The sequence below is a fragment of the Rhea americana genome, unplaced genomic scaffold (genome assembly GCF_003343005.1).
Source record: "Rhea americana isolate MKP2758 unplaced genomic scaffold, rheAme1 scaffold_206, whole genome shotgun sequence".
Taxonomy (NCBI): domain Eukaryota; kingdom Metazoa; phylum Chordata; class Aves; order Rheiformes; family Rheidae; genus Rhea; species Rhea americana.
Genome location: NW_028186217.1, coordinates 54,595 through 63,812, shown reverse-complemented (window position 1 = coordinate 63,812; position 9,218 = coordinate 54,595). Strand labels below are relative to the sequence as shown.

Here is a 9,218-nt window from a genome sequence, read left to right as displayed (position 1 = left end):
GCGCCGTCCCCGTGCCGCCGCGCCGAGCCCCTCCGCAAGGGGTGTTCAGCCCCAGCAGCCGGAGTGACGTCAGCCGGCACCGCTCTTCTCTCTCCAACAATGAAAGTTGCTGCGAGCGAGAGGGAAGGAGGGAGAACTGTTCATCTCGCCCCAGCCCCGGAGATAAACGGCCCCTCGGCTCCCAAAAGGCACAGGGCAGAGCCGCTCGGCGGCTCCCCGAGCGCAGCCTCCGCATCGCTCCGCACCCTCCTTCTCTCTTTAGAAAAAGTTACGAAGAGTGAACGCTTTACAACGAACAACAAAAAGATGCGAGTCCACATTTAGTCATTTGAAGTGATGAATGGACTGGGAGAGAAACATGTTGCCCACCTCAGGTACGAAATAAAATACATGCTCACACTGCGGAATAAGCTCAGGTAAAACAGAGAAACGAAAAGGATTCTGCGATGCAAACAACAGCCATCGAGTGGGAAAAGACCACGCGTTTTCCCCGAATAGGAGACATTTTAAAGAAGCCTCGCAAAATTCGAAATTCACAGAGGAAGAAACATTTAACTTTTATATTTAGAACTACATTAACAATTCCAAGGAACACAAGCAACGGGAGAGGAAATACGTTAAAAAGAATGTGTATATATTAAAATTTATGAACTACTGACATTTAAAAGTGTATAGCACATCTGTTAAACACCAGTAGTCTTGCCTTGCCTGAAACAACACATACGCAGGGTTTTTGTAAGGGGCTAAAAGCTCGTGCCTCCCCATACCAACCCTTTAAACTACACACGTGGTATCCYCCTCTTTTTCTTTTTTGGCATAGTCTCAAACTCGGCCAGGGGGTAAAGTACACTTCAAGAGCCTAAAGATTGCTCCCTATAAACCATAACCATATAGATTTAAAGTTACACCATAGCACAATGAAGAATATCCCTCAAGAAATCTGAGTAATTTCAGTATAATCTGGTAAAATATTACATCTGCAGAATTCAGGAAAATGCTTAACTTATTCACCATCTTAAACGTACATAAGCGTTTTTTCAGTCAACATTATTTCTAAATAAAGCTGATCTCAGCATAAAGAAGTAAGTATATGCAGAAAGATGCCATTGTTTTCTGTTTCCTCTTCAGCCACTGGCTGTGATTTTAATTGTGCTGGAGGATCTTCATTAGTATTAACACATGGGGAGATTTCACAAAGCTGCTTCATTGGGGGGGGGGGTTGGCAGACTAGCTCTTTTTGCATGCAATGAGAATGTCAGCTTTACCTCGGTCATTTGTAACATAATAAGTGCAAGCACAATGATTGCAATGCAGGAACATTGGGGGAAGGGCAAAAATGCTGCCTGTCTAACAGGGATATGAGAAAAGAAAGCTCCTCATTACACAGTAAAGTGTATGCTAAAAATTAGTGAAGATGATGTCTCATGAGACTCATGGTAAGTAAATTAATGTGCTGATATGTTTTTAATTGTTATTTTGTACTAGTTTATCTCATTCTCAACATTCGCATCCAGCAGCAAAGGTTTGCTAGTATTTATTGATTTTTTTTCCTATGCCACATTCCCGGAATACAGATTTTAATCATTTCACTACACCACACTCAGTAATTTCATTAAAAAACTGGAACCTTCCATCCCCAGAAAAGCATTTAATTTCAATGACACACAATTTCTCTTAGCAGCAAACTGTCTCAACTGTAAAAGCTGGCCTAAGGTTCAAATGCATAATTTAGTCCTGAGTTCTCCATGCTCTGCATTCCTTTGAAGCTGTAATTTGACTAACTACCTAATAACTGTAATAAGGACAATGATTTCCTTATAATATGTTATTAACTCACATTTAATTAACTCTGAGGCCAAGCGTTGTACATGTTTGATTGGGTCAGTACCTCTCTAACCTCAAAATTTACTAATAATGTTCTTGAAGAAAAATGAGGGATAAAAATGAGTATGGATACAATAAATAGCTCTTTCACTCAGAATGTTATGCATCAAAAACTCATACATTTTCCAAGACAACAGTACGGTCACTCAAGAGATAACAGGATTTCATATTAAGGGAAAACAAACAATGGATTTAGATATCTTATTTAACAGCAAATTTATTAGCTGTTATGTATTTATCTGTTATCTCTGACAGTAAATTTGAATTAAATCATAATACCTATCATTACTACCTCTATTTTAAATAGCTATTCAAATTATATTTTTTGTAGCTAGACAAGCCATACAATATTGTGAAAAATAAAGACACATGTATGTTTGGATATATTTTGTAATCTTTGTTTTCTGTATTGCTCAACAGGACAGAACTTAAGTTATTTGAATACAGAAGCAGAGGCTCCAAGAAGTGTCTTCTCTTCACAAAGTTTACTGAAGTATCTAAATTTAAACCAATCGAATATATTTGATGTCACAAATACTAACAATATCTTTCTTATAGCACTGATTAATAACGTTACCTTCAAGCATCAATATAAAATAGTTACGCCACTACATAGTATTTTATATTCTACAACAAAATATGTTTTAATAGAAATTATAGTTCTTCACTGGTCCAAATAAATCAGCTTTACTACTGAAAACTTGCTAATACAATTTTAAAATCTTACTAATTCTTTTGTTTTACTATGCTTATTCAACAGAAGCAGTTTACAAAATCAGTAACTACTACATTAGAAATTTTCCTAGCTTCAAAATTTGGCTCTTCTACTCCAGGCAATATTACAGCTGTAATTCTCAATTTAAAAGGAAAAAAAAATTAACTGCAGCATATATAGTATGAAAGCAGGGGTCTTCCTTCTTTTCTGTGTGTGATGAATTAATTACAAAAAAAAGTTAGTCTTTGCATTCTTTTTAGGTTTCCAGGGCAAGTGCCATAAGACGCAATTTACCACATCAGGATATTGTTTTGTAGTTCCATTTGTCTTTTCTGATATGCTTATTGCCCTTATTATTAATATTTCTTTAAGGATATTCACTCACCAATGCATTCATAAAGTTAATTGGTAAACTGAAAGAAAACAAATAAAACAAAGCAAGCTCCATATTTTTAGACAGGTACCTTTACACATCTATATAATTATACTGAAGTCAGCAGGACCATTCATATGCCAAAAAATAACTGCTTCTCACAAACGTGTTTGAAAGGTCAAGCCCAAAATTCCTATGGGACTACCTAGGGTGGAGTTCAATGTTATGATCTCGCCAAAGGCAAAGCCAGTTTAGGAGGTTTCATCTCATCTCCACCCCTATTCACAGATTAGCAGCACGGGTTTACACCCTTTCATTTGTGGGGGCTACACTCTAAGGTCAATGACTAAAGTTAAACCCTGCATAAATGTTTACAGACTCTGATCCTGTAACATACCCTATTTCAGGTGGACCCTCCCACTTAAACAAAAATTTAGATTAAACTCTGAAAGTGTTTTGAGAACCTTCACAGAATTCACTGCAGAGGCTAGGAACTATACATACATACTTCTGCTAACAGATAGTTTTTGCAAAGCATATATTTTGTTATTATAAAATATATTGGAACAGATTTGACAGATGGTAAGAACCAGGACCACCATAGAAAAAAAATAATCATGTATTTGCAAGGTTAAGATGACTAGCCATTCCGCTGATACAGGGTGAAATCATTTAGCATGTCATGTATGCTATTAATAAAAATGGGAAGGTTGATTTTCACAAAAAGCTAAATATTTCATTCAATTATGATGTGCATGTTTTAAAACACTGCATTCAAAAGTAGTAATACAGTGTAAACCAGTTAGAAGTATAGCCTTTGTGCGCAGAAAATTCACTTCAGGCTTAGCRGGTTCATTTTTATCACAGATAGTTGTTGGCACAGCAGAGCTTATGCTATACAGGTTAACATATCCAAGTACTCCTGGTTTTATGTTCTTACACCCCTGGTTTTACTTTGTCATCTTAGTGTGGTTAAATGAGGACTGTTCTTTGCCAGAAGGAAAGCATTTAGAAGAACACAAAGCCAAGGAATCTTTAAAAACACAATTAAGTTTATATACAACATAATGCAAATGCAACAGCTTTGCAACTGCATTGATATGTTGATCACTGAAAATTGCTTCCACTAATTCCTGAAAATCAGTCTGTAGCTACCTCTCCCCTAAGGTTTTGCAAAAAGCATTGAGTCAAAGGAATCTCCCAATGAATAGCCATAACTACAGAGATTATACATCTGAAGTTGCATGATCTGAACAAGGGCCAAAACAAAAATTTCCAAAGGATGAAAAATAATCTAGATTGCAATCTCACACATTCAAATCCAGAAAGCTTTCATAAGGGGTCTTTGTAGTCACCTATGTTACAAACAACTTATCAAATCCATTTATTAAGGCTGCAATCCTCATATCACGTATGTAACTGTGAAGAAGGCAAAATTAGCTAAAAGTTATTTATATTTTCTTCTGGTCTGTAACTTGTAAAATACTATTTCTGCCTTTTTCAAAAGACAGAGAAATCTATGATTTATTCTGCCAACCTTATTTTAGCAGTGTCCAATGCTTTGACCTTGCCCTCTATAGTTCTCCCAGCATCTCTTACACATCTTTTTCCATCTGTAACCTCTTGAGTGTGAACAGAAATTATATTGTAATAAACCTACTTATTCAGTAACACTGAGAAATCTAATTCAATTCTAAACAATTAAAACCATTAACCTTTTAAAAGTAGAGAGATAGATTTATAAAAATCCTCATTATATCCTCTCTCTTACTGTTATTCCATTTTACTGTTTAAAAGTTAGGCCTTTGTCTTGTACTAAGAACCAATATACCCAATTCTAAATACTGGAGTGCTTTCAACAGTGAGCTGTCTGAAACTGATACCCAGGATGTAATTTTGAACTCTGAAATGATAGGRAAAAAAATAAAATTAGCTTTTATTTTTAATCAGGTAACAAAATACTTTCACAGTAGAAAAGAATGCAGTTATTTGTTTCTGCTTGACTGGAAAAACCTCTTCCTCACTAATAATTACCTTAGCAAGTAATGCACTGGAAAAGTCTTTTATCATCATGACAATTCACACTGAGCTATCAAAATCTTGGCAAAGTAACCAAAAAGATATACAAAACAAACCCCCATCTTAAAAAAAAAAAAAAAAAAAAAAAACTTTTTCTTATGTCTTCTATGCAATATAATACAGGGAATGTTACTTCATAAATCCAGGTCACTCTTATCTTCTTCACAAAAATCAGACACGTTCTGCTATTTAGACTTATGTAGTGTTTTCACTGCCCCATTTAACTTCACGAAATGTCTTATAGAACAGTTTGGGCGATTTTCTTTATATTTTTGAAGCTGTCTTTGTTCTGAACCAAGATTAGGGCTTTTTATTTTTTTTTCTGAACAAACAAGTGGGTTTTTTTTCTTTTTTTGTTGTGTCTTAAACCACAAGGGTTCAAAAAAGCCCATTTCAAAATTTAACATGGATCTCTAGTGCAATTATAACCTCAAGTGAGAAGGAGCTTTTTCTGGAGTGGAGTATGACAGCTGTTACACAGCAAACAAGAAGATTGTGCAATAGTTTAGAACAGGAAGTGATGGCATCGCTTATTAAACTAAACCTAAACAGGAAATAACCTTATGTAATTAGCCAGCTTGGAATTCAGCCAGGTCACAAGGATTAAGAACTCTACTCTTGCAAAAAAGTTCAGCATAATTGTCACTGAACTTAAATTCAAAGCACAACATATTACATACATCATGCAGTGTACACTTAAAGAAGCTATGATTGATTATTTTGTCAGGATACATATTTGTATACATAGCACCTGAGCTATTACATTAAAGGCAAGTTAGCTCAAGTGCATTTTAAATAGTTTTATCCATAAGATACTACACAGTTGGGTACTTTTAAAGTTAAGTAGACTTTATATATATATTCTTAAGCTAATTTTAGTATACTAAAACAGAATACAGAATTTGTTTTAAACCCTCACAGATATTATGATACACTAAAGACACATCTATAATTTTTCACAGTTGCATTTCCACCAAATTTAATTAAGATCTCTACTGCTTGAAAAAACTTTCATTTTCAAGCATGAACTGTGTTTGCTTATGCAGTTCAGATTATTAGACTTCTAATTTTTCTATTAGTGTGCAAATTGTCTTCGCAAATAATGCTGCTAAAGACACTGTAGACAAACTCATGTTAGTGTGATAAGAATGACTGCTTGAAAGCTAATAGGAGGAAAAAATCACAAAACCACAAGCAGAAACAAAGAAAAACAAAGTATCATTCATCTAACATACCAATGTCATTTGATCAATTTATCTCCTGGTACTTCTCAGTATTTTCTATTACCTAGTTCTTTCCAGAAAATGATGTAACTTAATCTGATACTACATCACTGCAGATAACTTCATTGATTTGATTAAGTAGGGCAGATAYAATAAAGTAATTTAAGAACTACGCAAGATGTCAAAGTGCTCAGACCCATCTCTTCAGCTGTTGGAGTAACTGTTTCTCCAACAATACCATTAAGTGACAGGAATACAGAGAACCTATGTCTATTTTCCAAAGAATGTCCTCAGCATAACATAATCAGCTAATTAATATACTTCGATTTTTGCTCTTACCGTAATTGCTATTCCAGACAATAAGTAGAATAAAAGATGAATGAAAATAGTCCTTAAAATTTACACTTACTGATTCTTTCTTCCTTGCATCTCAAAAAATACCCTTAATTTTGGAAAACTGTTCATAATTATTTATATCCTTTGCATAGATATTTAGGTGGATAAAATTAAAACCTGAATCCATAAACTTCTGATTACAAGTCCTACAGAGTTCAACTTCCCAAACACAAGACAAAAACTTTAAGAAGTGTTATGTACTAAAAGTTAATGTACACTTCAGTAATAAAATAACATTCCAGGAACTGACTGTTTTCTAGGAATTTCATTCATAACAATACTTCATAGCAGAGTTCAGTGTTCTTCCTGAATGCAATACTGACTACTAAATTTTTTTAAAAAAATCTGCTTGTCCTATCTCCACGCCTTCAAGAACTCTTGCTAATCTGCTGTTTCTGAATCTAAGTGCAATTTCTGCATCATCAGTTTGACTCCTCAACTCTTCACATTCATTTAGAGCCCTCAGAACAGTACCTTGCCCAGCACAACACAGCACAAACACGAGTTAGGTTTCTCTCGGGACTGCTGTGTGCCAAACTACGCATTTAGCGATTCTTACTGCAGTTATCAGAACTTGAACAATTTTCAAATATTTCTGAAAGGACTAAAACATACATTAAGGTTGAGATTAAGGAAATCTTTCATTATTTGTCACATCAAATCACTAGCATTTCTCAGTACATATTCAAGCATAAAAAGAACTATTTCCTTACTAATGAAGGATTAGAAGAATGCCTGTTTCTCAGCAGGTTCAATTCAGGGTTATTGTTACATATTTGGGGGTACCTCAGGCAAGCAGTCATAACAAAAAGCCCTTTACTATAGGAAAGTATAGAACCGACATACACACAGAGCAACAAAAACTTTCACGATCTTGGCTATATGCTACCTTTTCCCTTCCTCTCTCTCTCTCAAAATATATTAAAAGTTAAGGCTGCATACATTCATCACTATCCCCTACAGAGAGCTTTTGGCAAGGCTCTACAACAAAACCTTGCCTAAAGCACTTTCTGGCATGGAGCAACAACTAATCTGTGGTTCTGTGAAATTGTAAGAATTTTCACNGGTTACATCATGTAAAAACTGTTTTCGACTATAATAGATACTGTTTGCAAATTGTGTGGCAATCCACATTTTAGCTTCTAAAATCAGAATCACATTTTCAGATCGCGTTTTGATCAAGGCGTTTGTCCGATGCTTCTCATGCTTCTACTACTTGGTAGAATAAACAGAGCTATACTAGAAAAGAAAAACAAAAGCACTCGCAAGTGTCCAGACTTGAATGTCAGCAGTAAATAGAAATTCATTCAGTTGCACTAAAGGTAATATAAAGGATTACATAAATATGGCCATACAATACAAAACTTAGAAGTTGTCCCCATATGCGCCCCAATATTGTTTTAAAAACATATATCCTAAATTTCAACACAATTTAATCTTTGGTGGTACTTTAGTAGTTTAGCAAACTTTAGGTATCTATAGCAAAAAATAAAAAAAAGGGGGAGGGGGAGGGAATTAGGTTACAGCCCACAGAGGAATACCTACAGATTTAACGGCTAGACCTAGTAGCCTTTCTTTGATTTTACCATATAATAGGCTTCGGAAGGGGTTTTGTATTATTTCTCGCTGTTTTGATTTTTCACACACAAACAAGAGTTGACCTGTGTTTCTGCAGTCCCTGGCCAGCACGATGAAGCGTCACGCGAAGCGGCGCCTCAGGACTTCGCCGCCGGCGCCTCAGGACTTCGCCGCCGGCGCCCACCGCCCTCGCGCGAACCCAGGCGACGCCACCGCACGCTCAGGTAAAGCCGCGCAAGCGCCGTAGCGCTTCGGGCGGGACACGCATGCGCCGGCAGAGCGCGCCCCCTCCCCTCGGGGCCCGCTCAGGGCCGCACCCGCGCGGCCGGCAGGCGCTGGCACTGTGTTGCGTGCACGCGATTGGCCGCCCAGCCCCGCACGCGGCGATTGGCCAGCCTCGGGGGGGGAGGGGGCGGGACGGCGGCGGGGAGGCGTGGCTTGCTGTGGGCGGTCGTGCGCGGTGGGTGCGCCCGCCGCCGGGTGCGGCCCGCCGCGCGGGGAAGCGCTGGGCCCACGTCCGACCTTGGTTGCCAAATCATAGCTCTGCTTCACGTTGGGTTATGCTAGTATAAAAATTAGTGCAGATTACCTCATGTCCAACTCGAGTGGTTTGTTGCACCACTAAGTTTTCAGTCCTACTTGCTCGTAGGCCTTTTTAATACGGTGAGATCCAGTTTATACTCCCATTTTTAAAATTATGCAGGTGTCAAATAGGCAGGGTGCTTTTAATTGAGTTAATTTATGAGCATAAAAGTGCAGGGCAATGAAGTGAAATCTTTAAAATATTTGAACGTTTAGAGAGGGTAAAAGCATATGTACATACAGATAACTCAAGGCAGGCAACTGGGGAAAGGAGTAGCCATCAACACGGTTTGGATGGAAACGTTAAACTCATTTGTCCTCCTTCATTTCTCAAACCAGTGTTACACATAATGAGTTAGTAGGTGTACTTGCTTCGTGTTAGAAAGAC

The 9,218-nt window shown here is 37.2% G+C and overlaps 1 protein-coding gene across 1 annotated transcript in view; it reads right to left on the bottom strand.

Annotated features, from left to right (window-relative positions):
- Window positions 1-8,348, bottom strand: part of BAZ2B (bromodomain adjacent to zinc finger domain 2B) — a 168,207-nt gene extending 159,859 nt beyond the window's left edge. The window contains exon 1 of the mRNA XM_085304298.1: window positions 8,332-8,348. The gene's annotated coding sequence lies outside the window, so the exon portion shown is untranslated. The remainder of the gene's footprint in view (window positions 1-8,331) is intronic.
- Between the last annotated feature and the right edge of the window lie 870 nt (window positions 8,349-9,218).